Here is a 16,670-nt window from a genome sequence, read left to right as displayed (position 1 = left end):
CCGACCGGGACTAGAACCCGGTGTGCCGGCGCCGCTAGGCGGAGGATTAGCCTAGTGAGCCGCGGCGCCGGCCCCAATTCTGTCTTTTGCAACAAAGTGGATGCAACTGCATTATGCTTAGTGAAATAAGCCAGTCCTCAAAAGACAAATATCATCTGTTTTCTCTGATATGTGGCAGTGAATATAGAATACAAAAGCATGTATAAGAATGAAATGGACATCTTGTGGTACATGATTTTCGTTTTTAGCCCTTGCTTATAGTATCCCATAAAACCATGGTCTTCCTACTTTTTACTTGTGAAATATTATGGTCAGTGGTGCATTAAGCCTGTAGTTATAGAGTGGATTGAAAGTATGTCTTTGCAAAAATTAAAGGCAAAAGGAAAGAAGGGGAATGGGGGTGGGGAGAGTGAAGTATGGTTATCTTCTTAGAACTCTGTCTATGAAATGCATGAAATCTATTCCTTTTATATTAATAAAAATTAAAAAGAAAAACAATTCCACTGCCTTGCTATGAACCTCCTGTCCTAAATAACATAGTTTGGGAAATATAGAGCCCAAGACTTCCCTCTATGGAGAAACTGTGACCCAACTTTTATTGAGCACTTGGCATTTTACTGAGCATGTGTCATTGCTCTGTCATTATACAGAATTTAAGTTTACCTTTCTCTCTGCCTCTCTCTCTGTCAAATAAAAGAAGAAAAAAAAAAGAAAGAAAAAAGGGGCCAGCACCGTGGCTCACTTGGTCAATCCTCTGCCTGCGGTACCGATATCCCATATGGGCACCAGGTTCTAGTCCCGGTTGCTCCTCTTCCAATCCAGCTCTCTGATGTGGTCTGGGAAGGCAGTGGAGGATGGCCCAAGTGCGGGCCCTGCACCCATATGGGAGACCAGGAGGAAGCACCTGGCTCCTGGCTTCGGATCGGCATAGTTCCAGCCATAGTGGCCATTTGGGTGAACCAAGGGAAGGAAGACTTTCTCTCTGTCAATCTCTCTCACTGTCTAACTCTATCTGTTAAATAAAAAAAAAAGAAGAAGAATTTAAGTTTACCTTTTTCAGTGGGGAGATTGAGACCTTAAGTAAATGATTCAGATTACACAGTAATAAGCAACAGACCTGGGATTCAAGCTTGAATCTATATCCTAAACTTAAAACTCAAGCTTTTAAGCAACATACACAGATATTTAAAATGAGGTCTCTGGGCCAGCAGCAGGAGCATCACCTGGGAACCTGTTAGAAAGTTCTTTGGCAACACTGTACCAAATGAGAAATTGACAGTAGCACCTGTGTTTTAATAAGGCCTTCGAGTATGATTATCAGATAAAATAGATGATGCCCAGTTCAATTTGAATGCAACAAATATATTTTTTAATAAAAGTGTGTCCCAAATATTTCATGAAACCTACTTACATTTAAAAAGTTATTATTCATTTAACCTTCAAATTTGACTGGGTATCCTATATTTTTTATTGGCTTAATCTGGCAACCCTTTTTCCAAGTGAGTGTCAAAGGTGCTTGAGGCTGAAATCCATTGCACCTCAGATTTATGACTTTTGTAGCGCTAAGTTTACTCTTCCCTTCAGTTAGATGAAGAAGGGAGATTTTTGTTTTGTTTTGTGTTAGGCACGCTGTCTTTTATCAGTGCCACCATTATTAGAGCAGGGAGTAATAAAAACAAATAAAAAAAAAATATATAGCACGCATTTCCTAAAAGGAACAGGTTTCCAAATACCTAATAGAGCACGCACAGGTGAGCACTAGGTGCATGTCTGAATGTGGAGTGACAGGGAGAATGGGAATCTGGGGGCAAGGAGATCAAGTGAGTCTGTTTTTCTCCAAAAAGCGAGGATAAACCCACCATTTGTGTTGCATATATTCGAAAGGAAGAAATCTAACAGCCAGGTTTAAGTTAATAAATGAAAATCCATTTAAACTTGATTCTTATTTTGCTACCATTTAATTTTTAATCCTTCTTGAAACAACTTGCACAAAACTCCCCAAGAGCAAGAGAAAAATTATATATTTAAGTCTTATGTATTGCTTCTCAAGTCTTTTTTAGAAGAAATCAAACTTGTCTCTGGGCTAAGAATATTATTTCCCAGAATACAGGCTACCACATGATGAGATAATGATGCTAGCTCCACAATCAGAGTTGGACATTCAATAATAATTTTCTGTGGCTAATTGGTTAAATAAATGTCTCCAAAAGAGATATTTTAGGACTCAAAACTTCTTTTCTAGTATGTCATCTCAAGGCCAGTTTAGAACAAAATTATAAAAGAAAAAACACTATATATGTCTATATATGACTGTTATCTTCATGTGACTTTAATTTTTCCTTGGCAATGAGAAACTTGAACAGAATTCAGCCAAAAAACATACTTGCTGAATTGGCTTTCCCAAGCTACATATCACAGTACAAAAAAAAAAAAAAGTTGGCTAGTATTTTATCAACCACAAAAAATAAAATCCATAAATTTGTGAAAACACAACGTTAGTACAGAGACTAGCCATACCTTAGGAGCAGGGCTAGGCCAGTTATTGCTACTTAGTATCTATCTTATTGGGTGATAAAGGAGAATCACAGACATGGATATCTTCTGGCGTCTATTGCCTTCACTCTTGAGTTCAACTCGAGGTCTCAGAAGAGAAAGTATAAGGTAGAGGTGCAAAACACTGAATTACATTTGAGTTAGCCAGATCATTTTTCTTAAATAAAACTCCAAATTTTGTTTAAGTAATAGTGTTATGTGGTATTAGAATAGTACAAATCTTTACCTTAACTTAGAAGAATTCTAAGCATTATTCATGAATATAGTTTAAACATGCATTTTAATTTAACATTAAAATAAGTTCTCACAAAGGATAACCCTAATTTGATATTATTATTAAAGGGTATTCTGTGGAGTGCATTGTCACTGCTTTGAAAACAATATTATCATTAATAAAATCCTAGTCACTGATACTAAATGGATACAAGTTCAGTGAACTAATTAAGGATTAAAGCAGAAAATCTTTATTGTGGCATTAAATCAATCCATAGTTTCAGAATTCATTATGCTAAGCGTTCTAGTAATTAAGGAGCACTTAAATGAAACACATACAGATAAATTAAAACTGAATTTCACAAGCTGCAGCTTGTAATGGTGTCTTAATAGAGATATACATAAAATATATTCCAATTTAGTTGCCATATAGTTTGATAAAAAAAATTACTAGTGCCATCTATTGGTGCAAGAGTAGAACTCTAAAAGCTGTTTAATGAAAATTATCAGAAACTTCCATAGACATGATTTTCATAAAGTGAATTTATGAGACTTATTTCTTGGTGTTGAAATTATATTTGAGTTTTAATATATGTAGTTCAAGTGATTTATAAAATAACATAAAATATTTAAAACCCAGGCATAATAATTCATAGCAATGATTTTTGCACATAGAATTTTTTAATTTTTTTAAAGATTTTATTTATTTATTTGAGAGGTAGAGTTATAGACAATGAGGGGGAGAGACAGAAAGGTCTTCCTTTCGTTGGTTCACTCCCCAAATGGCCGCAATGGCTGGAGCTACACTGATCCAAAACTAGGAGCCAGGAGCTTCTTCCAGGTCTCCCATGTGGATGCAGGGGCCCAAGCACTTGGGCCATACTCTACTGCTTTCCCAGGCCATAGCAGAGAGCTGGATTGGAAGAGGAGAAGCCAGGACTAGTAATGGCTCCCATATGGGATGCCAGCGCTGCAGGCAGAGGATTAACCGCCAGCTGCTGCATATAGAGTTTTCAACCCCAATTTACTTAACATTTTTGTGTAAATTGTCATATAACAAAGCTGTGTATTATAACTCAGTATGAATATCCTTAATATGTCCTGCAGAGTTTAAAAAAAAAAAACATTCTAATTGGTAGGTTTTGAGGAAGGGGGATGATTAGAATCAGTGAGGGGGCAGCCATCAATATTTCCTGGAAGTACCGTAGATAATTTCAACATGCATCCAAGGCTGGCAATCACTTTTTGAAACTAACAATTTGAAGTCTGCTTTATCATCAATAAAATCAGGGAAATGGGGATTGGAACATGATAAGACCCAACCTTATTTAAAATCCCTTTTGGCTATGACTCAACAATCATCACTAAAAAATCATTCATACCATAGCTTCCACCCTACAACAGTTTGTTTTTCCTTTTAATCTCTGGCATAGAAAAATCACCCACATTTTTGAAATGTCTTTCAGTGACAAAAAAATGTTAAAACTGTTTTTACAAAGATATGTAAACTAAACTGGCATCCTGAAACCTAAACTGTGTTTTTGAAAGGATGCCATCCAGAGGCTTTTTTGAGGTAGGACACAGGACAGGCTGATTCTGACTATTTAGTATGTGTCAAAGGTGCCAGATTTACAGCCTTGGAGTCTGAAGTCCATTACCCACCCAATGATTTACTAATGGAACTCTATGGTACCTTATTCACCAGGTGCTAGACATAAAATAGTAACATAAAACATGGTCTCTAGACTCTAGAGAAACTAAAAGTCCAGGAAGGGAGAGGAACTGGACAGTATGTAATGGCATGGAATGCTATGCAGTTGAGTTTGCAGTGTGTAAAATCATCAGTATTTACTGTCTGGAATGCACAGGACTAACAATCAGGGCCAGCTTAATGAAGGGGAACCTGTGCAGAAAGTTAAAAGCCATGAGCAGGGGCCAGTGCTGTGGTGTAGCAGCTAAAACCACCACCTGCAGTGCCAGCATCCCATATGGTACCAGTTTGAGTCTCAGCTGCTCCACTGCTGGTTCAGCTCTTTGCTGCGGCCTGGGAAAGCAGTGGGAGATGGCCCAAGTAGTTGGGCCTCTGCACCCATGTGGGAGACCTGGAAGAAACTCCTGGCTCCTGATTCCCAGCTCCAGCCATTGCAGCCATTTGGGGAGTGAACCATCAAATGGAAGACCTCTCTCTCTCTCTTATCTGCCTCTGCTTCTTTATAACTCTGCCGTTCAAATAAATAAATAAATCTTAAAAAAAAAAAAAGCCATGAGCACATAAGTGTTCAGTAAGACTGATGAGAATTTTAGAGAGCCAGGAGTTGAGTGTTGGGCTCCATGAAGACATGGAAGGAACTAATTAAAGGGATCAGGAATTGTTAGAAATATATAAAGGAAAAAATAATGAACAAGATAGACACAAACTAAGGAAGATCATTTAGAGAAAGAGGTATGTCAGTTGTGTCAGTGATGTCCAGATGTAGCTGAAATAGGAGTAATAGTATGAAGGACAAAGACATTTAAGGAGAGGAAGGCCACAGGGAAAATTATTATGTAGTACTATGGGATAATGCTAGAGAGGGCTGTGATGCTCTTTATCCTGCTGATATTAAAAATAAGCTCCTACATCTTATAGATATGATACTTTCCAGATTACTAACTAATTAATGGCAGAAATCCTAGCATGTGCCAATAAAGATTATATATATATGTCACATTTATAATATTTGCAGTCATTTTTCTGAAATTTTTCTCTGTGGGATTCTTATTCACTTTTTTGTATCTTCCATGGCCCCTAAAAAGAGAAGTGTGCAAACACTATGTACTAAAATATTAAATGATTATAAAAAGTCATAATCATAATTGGTGATTACATACGGCTTCAATCTCTGCCAACACTGCCATTCTCTTGAATGACTTCTTTCAGGAAATTGATCAAGTAAACAAAGCAGGCATTATAATCAATATACCTAATGCCAAATGTATTTTCATTCATTGAGTATTATTTTATATTACACCCCAATTGATTTTTATTCTGAAAAGGTGGAAAACCTAAAATATATTTGGCATCTTTATTTTCTTCCCCACACATTGAGTACTTCTGTCGATTAATGTGTGTAAGTCTTGGGTCACAGACAAGAGTAAGCCAAGAATTCTGTCCTTGAGGAATTCTTCACCTAGCAGCGGAGACAGACTTTTGAGTCTTCTACCCTGCAATTCTGAGCAGTTCATATTTCATCAGAATGTTGGAATAAACAGCTATATAAGAATCCATTTTTGTTACCCACTTACAATAATTCTTAGTTATTGCTCTTTTATTTTAAAAAAGTTAGTTCCACCAGGAATTGAGTTGTTCCATTAAATGCCTTTACAATGTGGTTTGCTAAATGATCGTTTCTGTCCTGGTAGGACTTCAATTAAGCTATTCTAAAAAAGCTGGGGAAACTGCTAACAATGCCACATTTTGGTATATCTACCTTCTGCTTTCTGGTATTGTAAATTCAGTTCCCAGCTGGGGATTCAGCTTCCAAGAAAATGTTATTGAAATTTACTTTCCTTCCCTTTCTCATCAACTCGAACATTTCCCTTGATTGCAGGAATGATGTGTGGCTAAGAGCATTTTGAAAACAATGTGAACTGTATCTAAGTGCTTTTTAAACAAGGCATTATTTCATGTGTGGTTGAAACTCTCTAGGAGCAGACAGGAAATAAAGACCCTCCACTCACACCATCTCCCTGTGCCCCACGTCACAGAATAGAGGCTGAGGCCAGAGCAGTGATCCCTGTGAAATTGGCTGGTAGATAATTTCTTCTCTGTCAAAGTGTTGACAGTATAAAGTCTCCTGCCAGAACTAACCTTAGGCATATGCCATGCACAAATTCAGAGGCCCCAACAGGCTACCAATATAGAGCTGATCCTCTGAAATGAAAAGTGGGGGAGCAGATATGATTTTAAAGAAGCTAGTGAGTCTCTCCTCACTCTACTTCTGGGGTTTTCAACATGATAACAAAAAATTCCGCAGATTAAAAATCTTTAGGGTGTTGTTTTCTCTATGATTATGGGGTAAATTATTGCAGCAATCTGACTTTGAAGACTGGCTTATATTGAAAGATATCAAACTTAACATTTCTGGTGATAGGAAAACCTACTTATAAAGGATAGCTAAGAAAAAGTGTGAAGATTCTTAGTGCCAATAATCGCGGCTCTGTGAAATAAATACTATAAACTATTAATACTACATGTTGTATTTGCAACACCAGTCAGTGCATACATCTAAGCTGTTTTGCTTTTTTTTTTTTTTTTGCTTTCATGGTATTTCCAGATATGGTCAGTTTTAATTTATCTGTGTAGGTGGAAGCATACTGCATAATAGAACTGCATTGTAATCCCTTAAGAGCACAAACAAGCACTATTATAAACTTACACGGCTAACTAGATAGGGCTCTAGTAGCCCTGATCTTAGACCCCTTGATCAGATGTTTAGAGTATTCCCAACAAGGGGTAATTACATTTTGAAAGGAGTCCATGAAGATCATAAAGAACAATATTTCAGTATCACGTAAAAGGCTTCTCTAATGATGGAGGGCAATGAGTTAAGCCATAGAGAAGATCTTTTCTTCCCAGTAATCGCAAATTACTTCTGTATCACCTGGGCAGCTACTCATTTTAGCAATTGAAACCCAACCTCCCCAGCCCCCTTAGAGGAGAAATTAGTTGTGAAGAACAGAGAATTGTTCTTATTTTATTGTTCAGTAATCAGATAATCTACTCTGGATAATCAGAAGTTGGTTATAGAGTAATTTGGGAACAAATGACACTGTGATGGTTTGGACAATCAAGGTATCTTTAACTCAGGACAAATTTAGGCTATAGAGTCTAAGATGAAAAAGTGACACTGTAAGTATGTGGAAACTTTGAATAAGGTGATAAGAGATGAGCAATGGGGTTGGGGTTTGGGTTGGGGTTGAGGTGGGCAGGGAGAGATACAAATGGTTGAGTCACCACACCTCTGCTCCACTGGGCACCATCTGAGCTCAGGATCCTGGCTTCTGAAACAATCTAAGAACCAACAGCATTTATTTCTGTCATTATGTGCCCCCCTCCCGACCCTAGACACACATCACCTTTTATTACACAGGTACTTGAATGAAGAGAGGGAGTTAAATACTTTTGTGTTAAAAAATTTGCAAATAAAAATTGAGAATCATTATCCTTAATTTTCCAGTTTATTAAATTCTCTTCAGGTTTATTAACAAATGAAATTGCACCAAATATTTAAGACAGCTTATAAAACAGCACAAAATAGAAAATAAACATAGTTTAATGGTTGTGGGTGGGAGGGTGGTTATAGGGGGAAAAAAGCCGCTATAATCCAAACGTTGTACTTTGGAAATTTATATTTATTAATTCAAAGTTAAAAAAAAAGAATTAGTATTGCCCTGAATTAGCTATGCCCCCTCTGCCTGCCCTTTAAAAGCTTATGCTTGGCCGGCGCTGCGGCTCACTAGGCTAATCCTCTGCCTGCGGTGCTGGCACCCCGGATTCTAGTCCCAGTTGGGGTGCCGGGTTCTGTCCTGGTTGCTCCTCTTCCAGTCCAGCTCTCTGCTGTGGCCCAGGAGTGCAGTGGAGGATGGCCCAAGTGCTTGGGCCCTGCACCCGCATGGGAGACCAGGAGGAATTCTGTACCTGGCTCCTGGCTTTGGATCGGCACAGCATGCCTGCCGTAGCAGCCATTTGGGGGGTGAACCAAAGGAAGGAAGACCTTTCTCTCTGTTTCTCTCACTGTCTAACTCTGTGTGTCAAAAAAAAAAAAAAAAAAAAAAAGCTTATGCTCGATCATTAATAAACAGACATGCTCATGGAAAAAAAAGATCAAACCAGAAAGAAATTAGTTGACAAAAAACAAAGCTGTGAACAGATTCCAGGTTAGCATTTTAGAAAGTTTAGATGAATTAAACTCCCAGTGCACAAAAAAATCCATATTAGAGCCCACCTTCCCTCCTTATGTGCCCAACACCCCTCCTTGCCCCTGCCACAGACAGCACCCCACCGTTAGAACATCTGATTTTAAAAAATACAATTCAATACTTACCTGAAACATTCAATAATATTAAATATTTTAAAAGCAAAATATGAGTATTCATATATTATTTTGATGATATATGAATATATGGGCTAGTATACACATATTTACACAAACACAAATAGATGCCATTAGTCTAGTTGTTGTGACTTTAAACTAAAAATATCTGTGTGGGAAAGAAAAGGTTCATTTCAACTTACAGTTTGGAGGTTATGGCTCAGGTTCAGAAAGCACTGCAGTCAGGCTTCTGTGGAGGCTAGTTGTGGTGGTTATGGAAGAACATTTATGTAGTTAGCCCAAAAGCTGAGAGAGAACAGCTAGAACCTCTCAGGAGAACCGCTCTGTGAGGGCACACACCCAGCGACCTAAAGACTTCCCACTGGCCTCACCTCCTAGCTGCGTAATCAGGTCAAATCTCCACCCTTAATTCAGTAACTATTAATATTAAGACATCAGAGTTTAAAGATCTGTATGAGTTTAGGGGAGAGGAGTCCAAATGCACCTATAACAACTACATAATGTTTTAAAAAGTATTTTTATTATAACTGATGAATATTCATACAAACACTAAAAAAATAAATAAATAAAAGTATTGGAAGGAAATCCAGTGTGCCACTATTAGCAGTGATTGGCTCTGAGTAATGGTGACTGAGTTCTTTATTTTTTTGTGAATGTTTTCTCTGTGTTCTGCCTTGAGTATTCATTGGCAAGAGGCAATGCTCTATGGTAGTTTAAGGCATTAACTGTTAAACTGAGTGTTCCCTGGAATCACCTGTGGGCTTTTTAAGACTCAAAGCCTCAGATGAAGTAGATCTGGAGTAGGATGAGAGCTTGCATTTTTAACAAGTTCCCAGGTGTTGATGATGCTGTTAATCCAAAATTTGAGAACCACTGTTATGAGTTTGGGGTTTGATTGGACACTTTTGGGTAAGTAACCCAATGCCTTTTAGCCTTGAATATATTTGATGTAAATAAAATAATGAAATACTTGCCTTAGAGAGATGAGAGATTAATTAAAACAGAGTTCATACATCCCTATTCTGTAGATATATAGTAAGGTTATGCTTATTAATAAATAAAATTATATTTCTATAAATACGCATTTTGTAAAAAGCAGCATCAAAAAATTTACCTCAACGGAGCCTGGTATCTAGAATCTTTACAAAATAACTCATTTTCTACCCTAAAAGTAATTTCCATTGATAAATAAATGAACATTCCTGATAGTATAATTAATATCCAACAAACAGTATTTTATTCCTCAAAAACGGTGTTAAGAGATTTCATAGAATATAGAATTACACTGTTCAAAGCAGTAACCACTAACAACATGTGGCTAATGAGCATTTGGAATGTAGGTAGTGTGTAATAGAGAGGCACTGTAGGTAGAAAATGTGCATTGGGTTTCAAAGAGAAAAAGAACACAGGTAAGGTCTTAAGATCTTTTAAAATGATTCCCTAACAGGGGCTTCTATTTTACTTTAAAAAAATGTAACTACTAGAAATTTTAAATTACTTATATAGCTCTCATTATATTTCTGTTATAGGCCTTTAAGTGAAGATAGGATTGAACATCAAGGTCTCAATGCTGAAAACACTCTTACACATGTGTTTTATTATTCGTACCTTTTTAAGTTTTTTTTCCTAAATGTAATCAGTACATTTTTAGATATATAATACCATTATAATTTTACATGTATTATATGACTATTATACAATTAATTTTATTTATTATCCAAATGTGATAACTTTTTAATATAGTCCCATGGTTTTAATGTAAAAGGAAGGAACATATATTCTTCTTTAGCATTACATCCAAAAGTTCATCACATTTGTCATTTTATACCCCAGGGACCTTAAATCACTATCCCAAGGTCCAATACATATATACTCCACCCAAAAGTCTTACGATCACAGGAAAAATATATAGAAGTAATGTTACATGCAGAATGATTTTGAGGAAAGATTTGTGTTTGAGGTTAGAGAAATTATTGCATTTGGATTTTTATAAGACTTTGTAAAAAATCATTTGAAGGTTTCATTTTCCAGCTACATAGAGAGATTATTTGTGTTACTAGCTCTGGTGCTGGGATCAGGTGGGAGAACAAGGTGTGAATCCAAGCTGCACCACTGTGACTTGTATTCCTGTCTAGGCAACAATGAAGTCATCCTTATTTTCCTCACATGTTAAATAGAACTGGTAACTGCCTATTTCAGAGAGCTATAGTAAGGATAAAGATTTTAAAGTAAAATAAAAAGGTCAGCGCTGCGGCCCAATAGGCTAATCCTCTGCCCGTGGCGTTGGCATCCCGGGATTCTAGTCCCGGTCGGGGCGCTGGATTCTGTCCCGGTTGCCCCTCTTCCAGGCCAACCCTCTGCTATGGCCCATGTCCTTGGGCCCTGCACCCGTATGGGAGACCAGGAGAAGCACCTGGCTCCTGGCTTCGGATCAGCGCGGTGTGCCGGCCACAGCGGCCATTGGAGGGTGAACCAACGGCAAAAAAAGAAGATCTTTCTCTCTGTCTGTCTGTCTGTCTCTCTCTCTCTCACTGTCCACTCTGCCTGTCAAAAATAATAAAGAATAAAAAAACATAAAATAAAGTAAAATAAAAGTGAATCTTTAACACAGTGCCTTGCTACAGAAAGTCCTCCAGTCATCCAAGTATTAATTAGTGTTATGGGACAGATTCAAAGGGGATTCACATTCATAGGCTCTGTAGTATTTTAGTTGTCATTATTTATTTTATGTGAGTCTATGAGTGTGTCTCCCTAATCATATGGCTGTCTTCTTTTGAGCAGTCCTAACAATGACCAATATAAAAATGCTTTGTAAACCAAAAACAATAACACATGCGAACTCTATTAAAATGCTACAACAAAGGTGACTATTTGGTACAGCAGTTAAGACTGTCTGCATGCCTTATTGGAGTGCCTGGGTTCAAGTCTTGGCTCCACTTCTGAGTCCATCTTCTACTTATGCACACCCTGGGGAGTAATAGGTGATGGGTGAGGTTATTGGGTCCCTGCTACCCACATGGGAGACCTGAGTTACATTCCCAGCTCCTGGCTTTAGCCTGGCCTAACCTTGGCTGTTGTGGGCATTTAGGGAGTCAAACAGTGGATGGAAGATTTCTCTCTCTCTCCCTCTTTCTCTTCCTTTCAAATAAAATGAAAAATAAGGTTGTTTTTTTTTTTAATGCCATAACAACTGCAGAAAGTGATTACAGAAACATTTATGATTTGAAAAACACAGGGAAACAGGCCAATACATACTGAATTTTTTTAAGACACCACTCAACTATTTTAAAACAAATTAGCATATTAATGTTTATCAGTATTATATATCATGTTAGTATGATAATATTTTAGCTTTTACAATTACTTTACAAGTTTGTTTTAGATTTATGCCAACTTCATATAGCAGTGTTTACTTTCTAAACCACCACTGTTTGCTTTGTTCAAACCCCTGTCATGTGAGTCATACGACTCAGAGGGTGTTGGTCACATCCTTTACATATCCTACACAAGTCTAGCACCTCACTCAGAAACATGGAAATGCTTTCCATCAACTGTTTTGCCACAGCCAAAAAATGTGATAGATCCCTTTTTAACATCTTATAACACTTCATTTTTCTCACTGTGATTTTGATCAGTAGCAAATGGTAAACTGTCAGTCTTTATAAATAAATTAATTAGTTCAAAAATGTCACTTCCAGATATGTTAGGCCCCTCAAAGCATAGCCCTGTACATTTCTTTTCTTCGACTCTACATGTTGCGTCAATAGAGATGAGCACGCATGCAAGTAGAAGTAGCAAGACACTTTCTAGACTTTTAAGTTATATGTATTTTATTTTTTAACTTTTGTTTAATAAATATAAATTTTGAAAGTACAACTTTTGGATTATAGTGGCTTTTTCCCCCTTAACCTCCCTCCCACCTGCAACCATCCCATCTCCCACTCTCTCTCCCATCCCACTCTTCATCAAGATTCATTTTCAATTACTTTATATACAGAAGATCAACTTAGTATATAATAAGTAAAGATTTCAACAGACTGCACCCACACAGACATACAAAGTATAAAGTACTGTTTGAGTACTAGTTTTACTGTTAATTCGCATAGTACAACACGCCAAGGATATGTATTTTAAACACAAATTCCGAGATCAGGCACATTCAGGGTGGTATGGTGGTAGACTAAACACAAATTCCAAAATAAGTAAGATCTATGGCTTGTCCTGAACTTTGACTCACATGTCTCAATGAATCTCTGTCTGGCTCACAGAAAATATATTGAAAGCTGGTTTCCTAAAATGTCACCAAAATAATCTTTCAAAAAAAACAAAGCTGAGTTTATTGCTTTCCATGGTGTGTGAAACCACTGCCTCAGCAGAGTCATAGTACCATCTTGGACAGGTGAGAGGGAAGAAGAGACATTTAAAGGTCTAGCAACCTGGTTTAAAGACAGGTCTTTCAAGGCAGGGTAAGGATAGGGTAAAGTTGGTAAAATGCATTAGTTTAGGATCAGTAGGCAACACTAGTAGAGAATGTCTTAGAGAGTTATGGGATAACAATGATTTAGTGATATGTATTTCAAGTTGAGTGGCATACGATTCACTGGGATGGATTTTATGAGGTTTCTAAAATGAACAAGAAAGTTATCTGCAGATTTTATTTTGGAAAGGAGGGTAAGAGTTTCCCAGAATAATCACCTCATGTTGGTGAAGTTAGTGTGATAGTAAACTCATGAGGTAGACAGTAAGTGTTGCAAGTTTAGCTGATTTGGTTCCTTCAAGTAACAGTAAGAAATGTGAAGGTAGTAGAGATTTCTAAATTTGTTTTCAGGGGTTTCAGCTTTAACTTACAAACTATTTATTGTTTCATTGACCTAGTATCTAGAAGATTTGACACTATTGGGAAATAAATGAAGAGGGATTTTGTATTCATTTGTGTGTGTAAGGGTGAATAGAAATTTTAGGTAAGGTGTATAGAAGAAGGGCTACACAGGAAGGTGACATTTGAATAACCTGGAAGAAGTAAAGCAGCACAAACCCTTCCTGTTGGTCTGTCCTGTGAGGAGGATTTGACTTCCCATCCACAGACTTGAGGCTTGGCCATATGAACATTGGTTTGACCAGTGAAATATTAAGTAAAAATTTTGGTGTATTTTCTTATTGCTGCAAAACTGACTCAACCAGGCTATGTGTTTGAAGGGTTTTCCTGATGTGGAAGAATGTCAAGGGCAAATAAATGAGTGAGGAAGGGTATGTGAGAGAAAATGATGGAGTCTGATACCTCTAGAGAATCTGTTCTAAACATTCAGTCCAGGTTTGTGGGCTTCCATTAACTGTCTATTAATCTCTATGATTATTACCATCCTGTGGTGAAACATAACCATATTTTCAGCTATGATACATAAACTATGCTTATGACTCTTCTCTTCAGTTGTTATTTAAGTATCTCATTGTTACTTGACTTCTACCTGTTTATTTTCTGTTTTCCATGTTAGAATATTAGCACCCTAAGGACAGGGTTGTTTGTCCTTCATGTGTGAACCTCCAGTAAAGTCTGCTACCATGAAAGCTAAGCATACAATCAATGTTTTTTAAGTCATGTGTTCATATGGGACAGAAATATTAAGTGCTTTGATAATAAGCATTTTTATCATTCCACTACAACTTATAATAAAAATAAAGTTCTTAGATAACAAATATACTGGGATTTGGAATAATTCTTAAAATTTTTCATATTTGGATAACTTCTTGTTATCAATAGACTATCTTATTATGAAGTTTTATCTGAAATTAGACACATGGATTTTGAGCAGTTTTAATTTGATGCAAGCATTCAAGAAGACTGTTTCTTGCAGCTCTATAATTATTTGAAATACGTATATATACATGATTATCTTTCCATTATTTTGTATTAAACTGTGTGAATACTACCTGGCATGGCACATATCAAACAAAGAATATGTTGAAGTACTTCTTGAGTTTTCAGCAGTGTTTTGACTATTATATCCAAAATTCATAGAAAAAAAGAAATGTAGATTTTCTAATGAAAAATAACAGAATCAGGCACTTAGCTTATTCCCTAGATTGATGACTTACACATATATATCATCTTAATTATTTTATCTTAAACACTATCTCTCTAACAATGACACCACTGCTTATGTCATATTTAAAGGAAATACACACAAATTCCATTTCTCTTTGATTATATAGTAAAATAAAAGGAATTTAATTATTAAGTTATGAAGAAAAATAATTTTTACTTTAACTTTATTAATTGTTAGGAGAAAGACTTTAGTCAAACTGGAACTTCAGCTCATAGTTTTCTATATCTCAATCTAGGGTCGGGGTAAGATACAAATTAATCTTACCTTGTCATAGTAATAAGGCATGTGAATGAATCAGCTACAAAGGAGTGGAAGTGTAAAGTTATTGTGTGTTTTTTTAAGTTATTTCTTAGCTCTTAAATTTAAGCAAACTTCATGATTTATAGTAATAAATATACCTATTCAACATAGCATATCCATAGGATAGATAGGAAATTATTTTATAAATCCATTTTTTTAACTTTTATTTAATGAATATAAATTTCCAAAGTACAGCTTATGGATTACAGTGGCTTCCCTCCCCATAACTTCCCTCCCACCCGCAACCCTCCCCTTTCCCTCTCCCTCTCCCCTTCCATTCACATCAAGATTCATTTTCAATTCTCTTTATATACAGAAGATCAGTTTAGCATATATTAAGTAAAGATTTCAACAGTTTGCACCCACATAGAAACACAAAGTGAACAATACTGTTTGAGTACTAGTTATAGCATTAAATCACAATGTACAGCACATTAAGGACAGAGATCCTACATGAGGAGTAAGTGCACAGTGACTCCTGTTGTTGACTTAACAAATTGACACTCTCATTTATGGTATCAGTAATCACCCTAAGCTCTTGTCATGAGCTGCCAAGGCTACGGAAGCCTTTTGAGTTCACTGACTCTGATCATATTTAGACAAGGTCATAGTCAAAGTGGAAGTTCTCTCCTCCCTTCAGAGAAAGGTACCTCCTTCTTTGATGACCCATTCTTTCCACTGGGATCTCACTCGCGGAGATCTTTCATTTAGGTCATTTTTTGCCAGAGGTCTTGGCTTTCCATGCCTGAAATACTCTCATGGGCTTTTCAGCTGGATCTGCATGCCTTAAGGGCTGATTCTGAGGCCAGAGTGCTGTTTAGGACATCTGCCATTCTATGGGTCTGCTGTGTATCTCGCTTCCCATGTTGGATCATTCTCTCCCTTGTTTATTCTATCAGTTAGTATTTGCAGATACTAGTCTTGTTTATGTGATCCCTTTGGCTCTTAGTCCTATCATTATGATTAATTGTTAACAGAAATTGTTCACTTTGACTAGTGAGATGGCATTGGTACATGCCACCTTGATGGGATTGAATTGGAATCCCCTGGTATGTTTCTAACTCTACTGTTTGGGGCAAGTCAGCTTGAGCATGTCCCGAATTGCACATCTCTTCCCTCTCTTATTCCCACTCTTATATTTAACAGCGATCACTTTTCAGTTAAGTTTCAACACATAGCCTTGGCAACTCATGACAAGAGCCTAGGGTGATTACAGATGCCATAAATGAGAGTGTCAATTTGTTAAGTCAACAACAGGAGTCACCGTGCACTTACTCCTCATGTAGAATCTCTGTCCTTAATGTGCTGTACATTGTGATTTAATGCTATAACTAGTACTCAAACAGTATTGTTCACTTTGTGTTTCTATGTGGGTGCAAACTGTTGAAATCTTTACTTAATATAT

At 36.8% G+C, this 16,670-nt stretch overlaps 1 protein-coding gene and 1 long non-coding RNA gene across 15 annotated transcripts in view; one reads left to right on the top strand and one right to left on the bottom strand.

Moving 5' to 3' along the window:
• Positions 1-9,359, bottom strand: part of LOC149127541 (uncharacterized) — a 56,419-nt gene extending 47,060 nt beyond the window's left edge. For both annotated transcript variants that reach the window (XR_016231716.1, XR_016231717.1), the window contains exon 1: positions 9,044-9,359. This is a non-coding gene — a long non-coding RNA (uncharacterized LOC149127541). The remainder of the gene's footprint in view (positions 1-9,043) is intronic.
• The window catches only part of MAGI2 (membrane associated guanylate kinase, WW and PDZ domain containing 2), a 1,587,879-nt gene that overhangs the window by 220,793 nt on the left and 1,350,416 nt on the right, over positions 1-16,670 (top strand). The window lies entirely within an intron of this gene.

Source organism: Oryctolagus cuniculus, chromosome 3 (genome assembly GCF_051225735.1).
Source record: "Oryctolagus cuniculus isolate XC-2025 breed Fujian yellow rabbit chromosome 3, ASM5122573v1, whole genome shotgun sequence".
NCBI lineage: Eukaryota > Metazoa > Chordata > Mammalia > Lagomorpha > Leporidae > Oryctolagus > Oryctolagus cuniculus.
The sequence above is the reverse complement of the archived record's forward strand: the minus strand, read 5'-3'. Positions and strand labels throughout refer to the sequence as shown.